This window comes from Condylura cristata, unplaced genomic scaffold, assembly GCF_000260355.1.
Source record: "Condylura cristata isolate star-nosed mole 26May11 unplaced genomic scaffold, ConCri1.0 scaffold00002, whole genome shotgun sequence".
NCBI lineage: Eukaryota > Metazoa > Chordata > Mammalia > Eulipotyphla > Talpidae > Condylura > Condylura cristata.
In genome coordinates, this window is record NW_004567103.1 from 45,813,511 (window position 1) to 45,820,597 (window position 7,087).

The 7,087-nt window shown below is 36.9% G+C and overlaps 1 pseudogene; it reads left to right on the forward strand.

Annotated features, from left to right (window-relative positions):
• The first annotated feature begins 5,808 nt into the window (after positions 1-5,808).
• LOC101619581 lies at positions 5,809-6,406 on the forward strand (annotated as a pseudogene).
• The last annotated feature ends 681 nt before the right edge of the window (positions 6,407-7,087 follow it).

The window sequence follows — 7,087 nt, forward strand, 5'->3', positions numbered from 1 at the left end:
CAGTTGAGCACTCACCTACCATTGTGACATGAAGATAACACTGGGATGCTCAAAACTGGTGTTGGTAAACCCACAGGGTAGCCCGGTGATCCAGACTGTTAAGTGAAAAGACCCATGTTGCCCATTCTAAGGGTTTGTACCAACCCACTCATGTCAAGGCAAAGTAGTCAGGTTCTAGTCATCAGATCCTAGAGGTCTGTGAAATCACCAGTCCCTGAAGGTCATGTTTTATTGGCTTCACATCAAATTCTTTTCCTAAGTACTAAGCCCAAAATAGGTAACTAAAAAATGCTTGCAGCATGTATGGAGAGTTCTGGTGATCAGTTTTAGGCCTTTAATTAATGAGAAGTTCAAAGGGCTTAGAATTGTGAGTGGTTCAAGAGGAGCAAGTAGGAGAGAGAAATACAAACTCCAAATTAAAATCCAAAATAGGTGTATTCCCTCAGGTATAAATAGCTAGCCAAATAAGCTGAGCCCTGAGCAGGGCAGCTGAGGCCCGAAAACAAAACTGCTCACATTCCAAGGCACCTCCTGGTAGGAAGATCTGGAAGGAAAAGAAAGTGAAAATGTACCATATAAGCGGAGCCCACAGGAAGTCCAAGATTATGGCTGCTGTTGTCTTCAAAGAGAGCCAGATCTTGATGACGACAAAAGTACCAAAGCTACAAAAGAGCAAAGACCAGGAGAAGCCTACCTCGGGCCTTCCGTTTTCCTCCCTGTTTTATAATCCCTCCACCCTTTTTTTCTTCCTGGCAGCCTGTCATTCAAGAATTTCAGTCTGTGACATGCTGGTATTTGTCAGATGTTGGAAATATGGAGACAGGGCAGTTTGTTGCTTTGTTTACTATCTTGAAGATCACCAGTGCCAACCAGCCTATTTTAAGAAAGGTTCAGGGTCATTAATGATGTACTGGTTAATATGAGTATGGTCAATTCAAAGGACATTAAGATTAGTCATTGCACAATTTGAAATGCCCTGAAATATTAAAGCTGATATGTAAAAGCAAGTTAGTGAACTTTTCCCTAAATTTGGCAATATTCCTAGAAATGTACATGACATCACTTATAAGTTGGGAGACTGAGCGCTCTTCTAAATTATTAATGGAAAAGATGTTGATCAACCATGTTAGAGGAAAGCATGAACTGTCTCTTATCTCTATGGAAAATGATCTTTATAAATTATCAAAACTTCCTGAGCGGTGTATCAAAAATTATTCCCAAAATATCTCCCAAATTTATTTTCCCAAGAAGCTCTCTCAGATTTTCCTTTAAAAGTTATTTTCAGTTCCATGGTCCAAGGTATAATAATTCTTCAATTTTTGCTTTGCTAAAGTAAAAATAGGAACAAATTATGAAGAATATCAAATATCATAGTGTGTTCATGTTTTTATCATGAAAATTGAAGTTGTGTGTGATGAATTACTATTTCAATCATATATGTATATATTTTAAAACTACATACTATTCAGCATTAAATATATAATTTATTGACTGTGAAATGTGAGGTACTGTTCCATATTTGGAAAATAGAAGGAATTGAGTCTCTGGATGATTTGTTAAGGTTTCGTCCAGCTTCTCACTTCTCTCATTCTAATGACTTGCCTAGCATTCATTAAATCTTGGGTTTCTCACTCTTACTTAGATGCTTTAACTCCTTCCTATGTCTTCCCTGATTTTGCCTACATCATTTTTTTTTTGAGAAAACCATTTTTAAGAATACAAATAAAATGAGGCGTACAGGCTACCACACCTATACCTTTACCAAGCACCTACCTGAATATGGTTCTGTTCTGGTAAGAAGTATTTATTGTGTTTTGATTAAACAAAAAGTCTCTGTAAAGATCAGATTGGCTAGAGAAGATTGTAAAACTGGAGGGTTTAACAAAGAAGTCACTTAAGCTAAATTAGTAGTGATGAAGGAGAAAGTTAATTGAGTAAAATATTAACTTGATTACTAGGTTTATATTTTCAGGCTTGAAAGGAAACAGTGATAAGGAAAAAAGGACAGCAAAGGGTCTTAGAATATCCCATTCCCAAAATGTCACTTGTCCTATGGATTATTTTCAGTTGAAGGTGATCAAAGCCAACAGACTCAGGGAAAGATAATTATCTCTACTTTAACAGTCAGATTATAATTTTTGCCATTTATAGAGAAAATACAAATTTATAGACAAAATTTCTGCTAGAATTTTTGGATCACAAAGGAAGTTATTACCAGAGATAATTTTTTCTAAGAGATTTATCTGCACAACAGAAAAATTTTTAAATACATTTCTCCTCTCACTGACCCACACATTGTCCTTCAATCCTTGTCCTACCCCATCACCCAGAAACACAAGCCCAATATTTTTACTCAGCTCCAGATGGTGTGTAAGTCTCCCATCCAAGTATTAACCAGATCTGACCCTGCTTAGCTTCCAAAATTAGACAAAATGGGGCTCATTCAGGGTGGTATGACCTATATGGTATGTAAGTCTCAATCATCTGACTACTGCAGGAGCTTCAAATCTTTGTGAGTTTCCCCTACATACACATGTAATTAAAATTGTTTTTCTTCTGTTAATTTGTCTTATGTCAATTTACCTCTTCAGTCAGTTTTACAGAGAGCAAGAATAAACATTTTTCCTACCCTAAAATAACATTTTTCTTTTCTGAATACCAAAAAGAAAGAATAAGCATATGAGATCTTAAGATTGATGCCATTAAAGACATGGAAATCATACTATTCAAAATTCTGAATTATTGTACATAAAAGGAGAATCCCTGTGATGTCTACTGTGACTTTAAAAGAGTGATTGATTCATAGCATAGGTGTAGGAGCTTTAAAATTGTGGGGAGTAGGAGAAAAATTATTTTCTTAAGGAGTCATTGTTAATGCCTTAATAACAAAAGTATGTATATCTGTTTGATTACCATTAAAATTTGCTTGACTTTGTATAGCTTCTAAAATATGTTTACATATTTATAATATGTTTCACTTTAGTAAAGTGGTTAAGAACACAAAGACAAGAGTAGATATTAATAGTGACTGATAATTTAAATTCTCTGAGTCTCACATTCTTCCTTTTGTAAAAGCGGAATAGTCATCGATAATGGTTTGCTGAGAGAATTAAATAATAAAACACCTTTACAGTGTCTAGTGAGTCAGGATACTCAAATAAAAATTAGTTTGTGCCTGAGCCTTTGAACAAGTAACTATTGTCAAGTAGATCTCAATAAGACTGATTATAAGCATAACTATACCATCACCCCACTGAGTCCCAGAAAGTTTAGACGTCACCTCATACACTCCCCCCACCCATCAAGGAAGAAATCTGCTCTACAATGTGGATTTGTTGGGCATAAACATGTCTACTTTGGAGAAATCATTACTTAGGATGGTAGCTTATCTTGTTTCAGAAAGATATGATTAGGAAATTTTATGTTATATTCAACAAAATCTGCCCCTCATTTCTATTCTTGGTCTTTTTTCTGCCATCTTGTTTATAGTCACTGCCTTATTCCAAGTCAATGAATGGGCCTACCCCCACTGCCAAAGGCTTTCTTTCTTTCTCTTTGTCTCTTTCTTCTCATCTATTATTACTCCAGCTTTAATATATATATGTGTGTGTGTATACATTTCATATATATATATATATATATACACACAAACATTTAAATGTGACCCAGAATATAAATCTAATTTATGTTTAAGCAGTTTTACCTCCAGCACTATCCCTTATACCCCTTTGACCTTTTCTTCTGTCTGAATCTCAGAAAGTTCACTTCTTTATTAATGTCTGCTAGTTTCTGTAACATTTTGTTTTGTCAAATCCCACTGCTCCATTTGGGGGTCCAGAAGTAAAGGGAAAAGGTTCCTGGGGAGGCTACTTCTAGGCATAAGAATTTGATTATTTTTTGCAAATTTTGTTTAAGGTCAGGATGGAGTAATTTAAACAGACACAAGGACTATTCACTTTAACATATCTGCTACATAATAAAACTGGAACAGTTTTTCTTTCAGACAATGTGTAAAACAAAAAGGATAGAGATTTTTCTTGCCACTGATCTAGCCTTCACTATAGAAATCAAAGAATATTGGGTTCTTCTTCAGTCAAGTAGAGCCTAATCGAAGCATGAGAAATAGAGCAGAAATCAGTTACTTGGTTACTGAGGGACTGAGGAAAAATACTTGACAAAATGGTACTATTGTCTCTCTTTTCTCTCCTCCCTCTCTCCCGCTTCCTCCTCTGTGTCTCTCTCTCCTCTCTCTCACCTCTGTCCCATTCCTTTCCTCTCTGTTTTACCAACTTAAAAAAGGTCTTTTGGTAGACAAAAGAAAGCACCAAGAATTAAAGCACATAAGGGTTTGGGCTTGCAAATAATTTAACCTTGTCTTCCTTTATAGCTCTCTAGTGATTGCATTTTCTAGGATCTGATTTTAATAATAATAGCTACCATTTATCAACTACTTACTATGAGGCATAGAATTGTACTAAGCAATTGAGCATATTAACTCAATCCCCAAAGCAACCATTGGAGGAGAGACTATTATTATCATCAGTTTATAGATGAAGGGAATAGTTAAGTATCCTGCACAAGGATTTTCAGGGGTCAACTGGAGCTTCAGACTCAACTTGTCCAACTCCAGAACTTCTACTCTATTATGAGGTATATTCTCTTCTTTCTAAAGGGGATTCCCTTGCCTGCCCCCCCCCCCCACTATAGCTTAACAAAGTGATTACCAAGTGAATATGACAAACTTTTCAGCCTTTCATGGCAGGGGATAGGATAGCCAACATGAATTTTGCAATGGCAGAATATCTTACTGAATTTCAGTTTGCTTAGGAAACAATTATAAATTGAGCTGACTGGCCCTGGATTTGGTTTTGTAATTGCTAAAAGAAATTCTTCGAGTAACAATTATACTGAAATACTCTTAAAACTGCTTCTTCAAGATCAGCTAAAGCAATTTTATTGTTGGACTCCCAGCTCAGCACATTACAAAGTACTCAAGGTACCTTTGTCATTTTCAACTTATTACTGCCTTTCAACTCTACATTCACTTTCATTGCTTGCCCTGAAAAAATATGGCACCAGCCAGTTAAATATTTATCATTTGCAAATTTACACAATGTTAAACTTTGTCAGTAGGAGTTGCTAGAAAGGCAGTGTAAGAAGTTGTTTAATTTCCTGGATCCTGTATGTCTTGCCCCCTGTTCCAGCAGTGCAAGTAGCTTCTATCCACATTTTCTGTAAAACTGGACTAAGTTGCCATCAGTTCCCAGCTGCTTCCCCTGGTGCTCACTCAGTCAGATTTCTAGTGGAACACATCTAGTAAGACACACCCCTTTAACATTTTCTTATTTGGATGAGTTTCTAGCAAATTCTTCGAAGAGGATACCATTCAGTGAGTTGTATGCTGGCCACTCCAACAGTGCCTGGCTTTCATCCCAGATGGGCCGGGGGACTGTTCTGTGATTCTAACTCAGTCCTGGGATACAGGCCAGAGGTGGGCAGTGGGTGGGTGAGAGGATTCACCAGAGACAGAGTGGGGAGCAGAACAGGCAGATTGACTGAAATACACTGACGAGGGGAGTAGTAGACAGGTAAGGAGAGGTCTACAACACTGTGTGGGTTATCTCCCTGACTAGGAATTGAACTCGTGCTGCAGTGGCTGTGATAGCTTTTTGGTGCTGTGCTTTAACCCACTGTGTCACCAGCGAGGGCCCTATAGTTCTCTTCTTACTACCCTTCCCTCATCAGTCTGATCCTTTGTCATGGTTAATAAGTCATTCATATGAGGCATACAAGAACTTAAGACGAAAGATGCTCTCTCTTTGCCACACCTACTATGAGAATGAAGATTATTCCCAGCATACTGTCGACATTCCAGAAAATGTTGACATCTCCCTGAAGGGCTGGAGAGTTATTGTGAAGGGCCCCAGAGGCACCCTGTAGAGGGGCTTCAATCACATCAATGTCAAACTCAGTCTGATTGGAAAGAAAAAGAAGAGATTCCAGGTTGACAAATGGGGGAATAAAAAGGAAGTGGCTTCTGTGTGCATTGTCTGTCATGTGCAGAACATGATCAAGGCTGTTACTCTGGGCTTCTGTTGCAAGATGAGGTCTGTGTATGCTCACTTCCCTATCAACATTGTTATTCAGGAGAATGGGTCTATTGTTGAAATCAAATTTCTTGGGTGAAAAATAATTTTGCAGGATTTGAATGAGACAGGGTATTGTTTGTTTAATACCTCAAGCCCAGAAAGATGAGTTAATTCTTAAAAGAAATGACATTGATCTTGTATCGAATTCAGCTGCTTTGATTCAGCAAGCCACGACAGTTAAAGACAAGAATATCAGGAAATTTTGGGATGGTATCTATGTTTCTGAAAAAGGAACAGTTCAGTAGGCTGACGAGTAAGATTTAAGTTATCCAGTTACAGAAAAGCACAATACTGGATAATTTCTTAAGCCTACATGTGATACATTTTTAAGAGGCAATAATGAAAGTCATTACTGAAAAAAATAAATAAAACATAAATTATTCACATGAAACTTCCTCTATTCACTTTTTTCTGTGGTTTTGGCCTCCTGAGTGGTCCTTGACTTACAGTTTCTCTATTGTACAATTTGAATGTAGATCCCCCCTCAACTATACGTATAATTTAGATACTTGTTTAGTCAGGGCTTTTCTTGTCACAATTAAGAGTGATCGAATTCAAATTAGCTCAAACAAGAAAACTATTAGGTCAAAACACCAAACCTCAAAAGAGGCAGACATGAGGAGTTCAGGGAATTATGATACTACAATATCTTGGTCTATTCTTTCTCTCCATCTCCTATCTTGCTTCTGATTATTTTTTCTACATTTGACTACTTGTTTAGGGTCAATTATAACTACGCATCTAGAATCATGGTGGCATTGTGTCCATACTTTCTAATTCTGTGTATGAATTCTACCCTCCCAAAAAAAAAAAAAAACCCAACTTTCAAGTCCAGTTTAAAAGAAAAAAGCCTTGGAAATGAAAAACCTTGAAAAATACTCTTGATTGAACTTGAACTATATGCCCTTCATAGATCAATCACTGTGACCAGAGACATA